The sequence below is a fragment of the Lithobates pipiens genome, unplaced genomic scaffold (assembly GCF_037356315.1).
Source record: "Lithobates pipiens isolate NorthernLeopardFrog02 unplaced genomic scaffold, aLitPip1_a1.2 Scaffold_3, whole genome shotgun sequence".
Lineage (NCBI taxonomy): Eukaryota > Metazoa > Chordata > Amphibia > Anura > Ranidae > Lithobates > Lithobates pipiens.
Window position 1 is genome coordinate 121,239,172 of NW_027507790.1, and position 8,239 is coordinate 121,247,410.

The 8,239-nt window shown below is 42.5% G+C and overlaps 1 pseudogene; it reads left to right on the forward strand.

Moving 5' to 3' along the window:
* The first annotated feature begins 6,225 nt into the window (after positions 1-6,225).
* On the forward strand, positions 6,226-7,619 carry LOC143941244 (heat shock cognate 71 kDa protein pseudogene; annotated as a pseudogene).
* Positions 7,620-8,239: the final 620 nt, after the last annotated feature.

Here is an 8,239-nt window from a genome sequence, read left to right on the forward strand (position 1 = left end):
AAAGGCTGAAGGTTTTTTTACCTTCATGCATTGTATGCATGAAGGTAAAAAACCTTCTGTGTGCAACAGCCCACCCAACCTCCCCCAATACTTACCTGAGCTCTTTCTTGATCCAGCGATGTGCAAAAGAGCATTGGCTCTGTGGAGACTCTCCCACTTCATTGGCTGAGACAGCAACAGGAGCAACAGAGTTACTATAATGCCCCCTTCACAGCAGCAAGTACTTACCTTTTATTCACTCCCCCATTCTTTGGGGGGGGGGGACTTTTCTACAGGTTTTGCAACTTGTAGGTTACAGAGGGCTGTAAATATTCCACATGTGACAATACTGGTGCTTTGTGATTGCTCCAGCATGATAACAAGGGCCATTAAGTCATCAAGAGCAAAGGAGATATCCAGTACTTGGGTATAGAGATACATGCGAAATGCTCTTCATCCTCATCTGCTTGGTGATTGGACTAGCGGCGTGCTATCACATGGAGGTGGAAACAGATTCCACAGACCTATATATGCACCAACTAGAGTGATTTGGAACTTACACCTGGCTCCTTGTGGATAAATATAGTTGCTGTTGAGCTTTCAGGGCAAAGTGACAGTCTCTTCGCGAAGGTTCTACCTGACAAACTGATACTTGTCTTGTCAGTGCTCCCCATGTTACTTCCCCCATTGAAGCAAGCATCAATACCCTGATTGGTTGCTAGACCCAAACACTGGGGTTGATTTACAAAAACAGGAGAGTGCAAAATCTGGTGCAGTTGTGCATGGTAGCCAATCAGCTTTCCATGGGAGTAGGTTCTATACACCCCCATACCCTACCCAAACTGATACTCATATTGACAGCTCTCCCTGCACTGTTCTGCCTCCATTGCAGCCAGGAACAATATTTTGATTGGCTGCTAAATCCAAATACTGTCACATGGGAGGTCCGATGTACCCCATAAACCTTGCAGGTATGGGGGAGCATGTGACCTCATCCAATTTGACAGTGCTTTGGTCTAGCAGCCTATTGCTAGGTCCAAGCACTATCATACAACATTATAAGGGATGTCACCATTGCAGTCAGACACTGAGGCTTTTAATGCCAGCCTTAAAGAAGGAAGGAGCAGTGGTGGGGATGCTGGATAGGTAAGAATAAGCAGGTTGGGGGGCTCATTTTCAAAAAAATGTACTTGATAAAAGTGTCTCTTTAAGCTTCAAAAGAGCAGGTTCTCATTTTCTTTCTTCTTGGTGTGCTCTTATACTGAAATTCAACTGCTCAGTAAGTAAGCATTTATAAACGGTAATAAGAAATCTCAGACGTACTGTTAGAATTCAGAAAGCAGCAACATTCAAGAAAAATTGACTGCATTAAATAGTGTAAGGCATCCAGGGGGTTATTTGAATTGCTACATCTTCAAATGAAAAAAAGTAACTATGGGTGGCCAGGCAAAGTCAGGTCTTTCACCTCTCTAACAGCTCTAACATTGACATTACAGTTATTTATGGCAAATCCCAAATTTATAATCTCTCTTTACCTTCAGGCTATAAGCTCTTCAGTGTGACAAGAAGACTCCAGAAAAGTTATTTCCTAGCTCAAAAATCCATTGACAACACTCCAGGGGAGCTTACTCTCAGGGAAACATTCTTACTCCATGCAGAGACCCAGCAAGCACCGCCAATTACTTATGACAACCTGAATACCTGGACAATAAGAATTTCACTCATTCCAGGAATTAGGAGACCATTGTGATTACAACCATGACTGGGAAATCACACCTGGGCTGGGGGAGGAGGGGGGGAGTCATCAAAGACTGCAGATTCCTGGAGCCTAAGGAGTAACAAAACTATGTTAAAGGACAAACATTAAGTACTCTGTGCATAGACTAGTTAGTGTTTATTTTATATAGGGGAAACTTATAGAATTTTCTTATTCCAAAATGATTTTCTTTAGCTGTAATTTAGTACACCTTTTTATATTTGTGCTTGCTTACTAAGCTTACTAATCCTCAGACTAATATTTCCTGTGTTGCCCTGAGATTTACTCTTTTGTATTTAATTTATTAGACAAAATTATGCATGTTCATTTATTTTAATGGATAATGTGAATTTGTAATTGACTGGTAGAAGGCTGCTGCTCACACACAGGAAAGTTGGAGGCCCCTAGAACTGAAGGAAACAGTCAATGAAGCCATGATAAGAAACATAAACATAAACCAAACATAACATCAGAAACAACAGCTAAAAACCAGAGCAACTTATTGGCCAAGTCAGACTATGCCAGAAAATATAGGCAAAATTGGGCAAACTCAGCCAAAAAAGAGACCGCACACCTGGCCACGGATCAAGAAAGAGATTTATATACTGGGTTTGATTATAGTATCTACTAAATATAGACCACTTTCCCTGACCCCACCTTTATAAAAAATGAACATGACATTTCTAATTCTGTAAGTATATGTTATTACATTGACTTATTACAATCTGCATTGAGGTATGTTTTTATAACTGACAAAAAAAACAAAAAAAAACTGACAAATCAACACAAGGGACCTAACTAAAGTGGGCCATAAATGATTCCTTCTTTTGCATTTATCCAGCGGGCTGAACATAAAAAAATAAATAAAATGTGTGATGAATCCTCCATCCACACAGGCTAGGTGGATAGAAGAATCCTCCTCGCTGGTATATTGTATTCTGACAGAATGAAAAAACTCGCCACTGCCCTCATCTATAGCTGGCTATAGCAGTAAGCGGCATTGGAAGGCTAAATCAAATAACAACAAGGCCTGGGGAATGCCCAGGAAAAACCCAAGCCTACTTACCACCAGCTCGCTGACAACCAAATTAATCTGTCTAACAGTATGTTAAAAACAGGGGTTTAGTCCGCACAAATTTGACACAATACACTGATGCAGCCAGCTGATCAAAAAACATTTTCCAACCAACTCATTTGACTAAAATGTATCTAATAATCGTCTTCTGTCAAACAGGCATGGCCATACGTTTGTCGAAATTCGGACAGTCCCTGCTAAACTAGCCAAATTGTGGCTAGATTTACAGTCAGTAGGGTGTTTCCCCCTGTGCTGATGCCTCACCTGTTCGTAAAAAGCCTTCTACATTAATGCCGAACGAAGAGACTGTAACCAAAAAAGAAGAGACATCAGCACAAGGGACACATTCTATTCACTGTAAGTTATGTCTCTTGTGCTGTTTTTTATTTATTTTTTTATTTGGCTGCACTTATGCTTCAAATGGCCTTTTGTGGCAACAGGTAGTGCTCTGTATACAACAGAGTGAATTGATAAAGCAACTGTAAGCCCTTGTACACACGGTCAGAGATTCCGATGGAATGTGCCCGATCGGACCGTTTTGTCGGATCATCCGACTGCGCGTGGTCTCCATTGGACTGTTTTCCATCTGTAAAATTTTCCGACAACATGATCCGATCGGACCTTGTCCGATCATGTGTAGAGATTCCGATCGGACAAAGCGCCACGCATGCTCAGATCAAATTCCTACACCAAAGCTATTGGCTACTAGCCTGAACGTAGTCCCGTCGTAACAAAATAACGTCATCGTGTTCTGAACGATCGGATTTTCTGTCAACTATGTCTGGCCATGTGTATGCAACAGTTTCGGACAAAATCTGACGACCGTGTGTACAAGGGCAATGACCATATCATTTTAAACAATACCCCAGCACATTTATAAAACACTATGCTAAATAAGTGGGTCTATTTTTATTTAACATCCCAAGGGAACACATTAAAGGCTTTACATTCAACGACTGCAATCAAATAAAACATTTTTTGTTCTTTTTTCAGCTTTTATACTATGACATAATAACCTATTGGCTGTTAATGTTATGCATCCATATAATCAAATTTTCTGCTATCCCCATAACAATGTTTGGCAAGGCTTAAAACCATGTGGCAAACAGGTTTCCGAGCACTTGCTAGGAACAGCCCATGACAAATCTGAACAAGGTTTTGACAGGATGAGCAAAACAGATGCAATACAGAGGGGGCTAACACTGGCAATTTGTATATGTGTTTATTGTTTTCCTTTCCGTTAATAATCAATTATTCCTATGTATGTGCAACCATGGACTGCTGTCTTTGAATTTCAATTGTGACCTTAGTCATTGGTGAAATGTTTACACTGTTGGTGTAAAAGTGTTTGTAGTCCTGAGGATCTCAAGAAAATGATGTCAGCACTGTTAGGCAGGAAGTTTTAATACATTTTCCCTAAAATAACAGGGTGGGAAAACGGACACAGCTGTGTTCAACGACAGGAAACTAGGTGCCCCTAATGAATCTGTGGCCTTATAATCATTTGTACTAGCAAAGATTGTTCACATAGTAACATTTTAGTTTATGTTATGAATACATATTTCTGATTATCACAGGATCCATGCAATGAAAATTTATAACTGAAATTTGATAGATATTACACAATTGATACAGATATACCAGGGACTCTCAGGGACTTTATCCCTCAAAGATTTGTGATAGTTTCAAGATAGGGATAGTAATAAGTTGTTATATAGAAAATGAAAAAAGAGAAGAAAACAAGCATTTAGTGGTACCTTCTCTCGTGGGACTGTGGCAACCACGTGTTTTGTTCCACCCCCCACTTTCACCTCTTTACAGGTGCTCTAGGTGTTCCTCAAGGCTAGCACATGTGACCTGCTGGAATATTCCAAGTCTTGCACCCTATGCTATAAAAGTGGTGGCTGTGGTTGGCTGCAGATAGCTTAGAATCCCCACTACCAAATAGGGAAGTGAACAGTTGATAAACTGTCATTTATTACAGGTTGAGTCATAGTGACTGTTTGTATTATCGATCATTATGTTTGTTTGCATTCATTTATTTTATGGTCTGCATTTTTATTGTCGCTATCTCTGAAACCACTGGTAAAGGGCCATGGCAATTTAGCCCTATTGTTGTATTGTGTTGTTTTCGTATATTATGGAATTGCTGGTCAGTGCAGTCTACAGCGCTATTACATTTTTTTACAACAGAAGGCTTGGGAATTCAAATGAGCAAAAGAATATATGGAAAGTATAGACTGTTTCACTGTAGCCCATACTACTGCAGTTTAAAGAAGCATAACAAAGGCAGCAAGCAGGTCAGCCTATTCGATTCTACCTATAGCAGAAGTGTATTTTCATGCAAACAAAAATTAGCATTTTGCTGTATAAACATTCATATCAAGTTAAAACCCAATTATTTCCTATGTACTTCTCCTCCTGGCCAATCCGGTCTAAGGACCCACTCCTATCCTGATTGGCCGGGAGGAGAAGCAGAAAGACAATAGAGAATGTTGATTCACTAAGGTCACAAGTGGGTGGGCTCAGGGTGCACAACCTTTTTGAAGCCAATTAGAAGCTCAGGCTCTAATCATGTGCTTAAAAAAGAAAAAAACTCATAGAAATCTATGCATCCAGCAACCCTGCATAGAGATTAGGGGCCGGCGCATAGAGATTAGGGGGGCAGCGCCCCTGCGCCCCTTATGGACTGTACGCTGCTATGTACTGCAGTTTAGTGTAAAGAGAACAGGGTAACTATATGGGTCCATTCACACTTATGAGTGACTGACTGTTATGAATCTGCACTAATGTTTCATAACTTGTCTGTCTGCTTACCTCTGGTCTGTGTATCAGCTTAGGGACTGCGCTCTTACACCTGCATGTTTAAGTAATCTTATCTCAGCATGGCTCCACCCAAGCCTCTAACAGGAAACACTATTTGACACCATACACTGCAAGCCAGCATTGTCTGAGCAAAAGTGTGTTTAGTCTCCCCTGTGGGTTTCTTGCTGTGTGCTCTATGTTTGATTACATGTACTGACTTTGGCTTGTTCTCCTGACTATCCCTGTCTGCTTGTTACCCCGACCCTTGGCTTGTCCTTCTAACTATTCCTTGTTGCACTGCACTGCTGCTCCCTCTCCATCCACCAGAGCCTGCCGTGAGCATGAGCTGGGAGACCCTGAGGCCTGCGACCTGGAGTCAGCTCCAGCAAAGTCCATCCTCACCATCAGAGGCTTTGGTGAAAACCCATTAGAGCCCTGGCTATTCTTATGCTCTAGCCTCCTGTTTGATCCGTGTTGGTGTTCAGGGGGAGCTGCTTTCCTGAACCAACCATCCACAGCACTCAGCCAAAGGGTCCACAAGCTTAGTGGTACACTCCTGACCCAAATGCTGAGCATCTCAGCCTCAGGTGACCTGACACTGTTACCACGCATGCTGCAATGTACAAAGAACAGTGTGAGCTCATTTCCCAAGGACCAGCGGCTTGGAGATGGCGAGCAGCTGTTACACCCGGGCCACACAACACACTGCAGAGTGGCAATCATATCTAAGGGACCAGCAGCCGGCATTGACCTTGGCACAACCTACTCCTGTGTAGATGTCTTTTAACATGAGAAGATAGAAATCATTGCCAACGATCAGGGCAACCAAACCATGCCCAGTTATGTTTCTTTCATAGATACCAAAAGGTTGATTGGGGGTGCCACCAAGAATCAGGTTGCTATGAACCCAATAAACACAGTTTTTGATGCCAAGCGTCTAATTGGCCACAGGTTTGAAGACACAGTTGTACAGTCTAACATGAAGCACTGGCCCTTCAAAGTAATTAGTGATGGAGGAAGACCCAAACTCCAAGTAGAGTACAAAGGAGAGGCCAAGTCTTTCTACCCAGAAGTCTCTTCCATGGTTTTGACCAAGATGAAGGAAATTGCAGAAGCTTATCTTGGAAAGACTGTAACAAATGCAGTGATCACTGTAAAAGGATGCCGGCACCATTTCAGAGCTGAATGTACTATGTATCATCAATGAGCCAACTGCTGCAGCCATTGCATATGGTTTGGACAAAAAGATTGGAGCAGAGAGGAACATGTTGATCTTTGACCTTGGTGGTGGAACCTTTGATGTCTCCATCCTGACCATTGAGGATGGTATCTTTGAGTTCAAATCAACAGCCGATGACACTCATTTAGGTGGGGAAGACTTTGACAATCGTGAATCACTTTGTAGCAGAATTCAAGAGGAAGCACAAGAAAGACATTATTGACAACAAGAGAGGTGTTCACTGTCTACGCACCGCCTGCGAGCGTGCAAAGCGTACCCTGTCCTCCAGCACCCAGGCTAGCACTGAGATTGAATCTCTGTATGAAGGAATTGACTTCTACACCTCAATTATTTTTATTATTATTATTATACACAAATTATATAGCGCCAACAGTTTACACAGCGCTTTACAATGTATTGGGTGGGACGACACAATTACAGTACAGTTCAATACAAAAGGTACAGGAGGGCCCTGCTCGTAGAGCTTACATTCAGCCTGATTTGAAGAACTCAATGCTGATCTCTTCAGAGGCACCCTGGATCCAATGGAGAAGTCCCTTCATGATGCCAAGCTTGACAAATTCCAAGTCCACGATATCGTCTTGGTCAGAGGGTCCACACATATTCCCAAAATTCAGAAACTGCTTCAGGACTTTTTCAATGGCAAGCAACTGAACAAGAACATCAATCCAGATGAGGCTGTGTGCTGGGGGGGTTGTGACACCATGTTTTACCAGGGATCGGAGTGGTGGATGGAGCCCGGATGGGATCGGGGTGGTGGATAGAACTGGGATGGGATTGGTGTGGTGGATAGAACCAGGATGGGATTGGGGTGGTAGATGGAGTGAGATGGGATTGGGGTGTTAGATTGAGTCGAGATGGGATTGGGTAGGTGGATAGAGCTGGGATGGGGGTGGATGGAGCCAGGATGGGATTGGGGGGATAGATGGAGCTGGGATGGGATCTTTGATGTGAAGGGTTAGAGGATATGGGCTAGGGGTGCTTTGGGAGGGGAGAGGAATTGTGCTGGGGGGTTAAACTTCAAATTCCCCCCTCCTTCTACTTCTAGCACAAGTTATTTCTAACCCAAAACATAGCACCCCCTAGTACCTACAGTGTCCTCAACCTGCCTTGGCTGAGTGTAAAGTGGTTAAAATTGCTGCTTCCTTCCAAATGGATTTTATTATATTTTTTTTGCTTTAGGACATCATTTCTAGGACAGTGCCCACAACCCATGCCATTTGATTGACAATCCTTTGCCTATTAGTCTAGAAAATGGACATCACTCTTATTTAAAACTTGGCTACCATTGACTTCAGTGGGGTTAGGATTCGACAGCCAAACTTCTGCGAATGTTCCTCGAACCAAACCCAGGCAGCTACATTTGTCTCATCCCTAATAATGA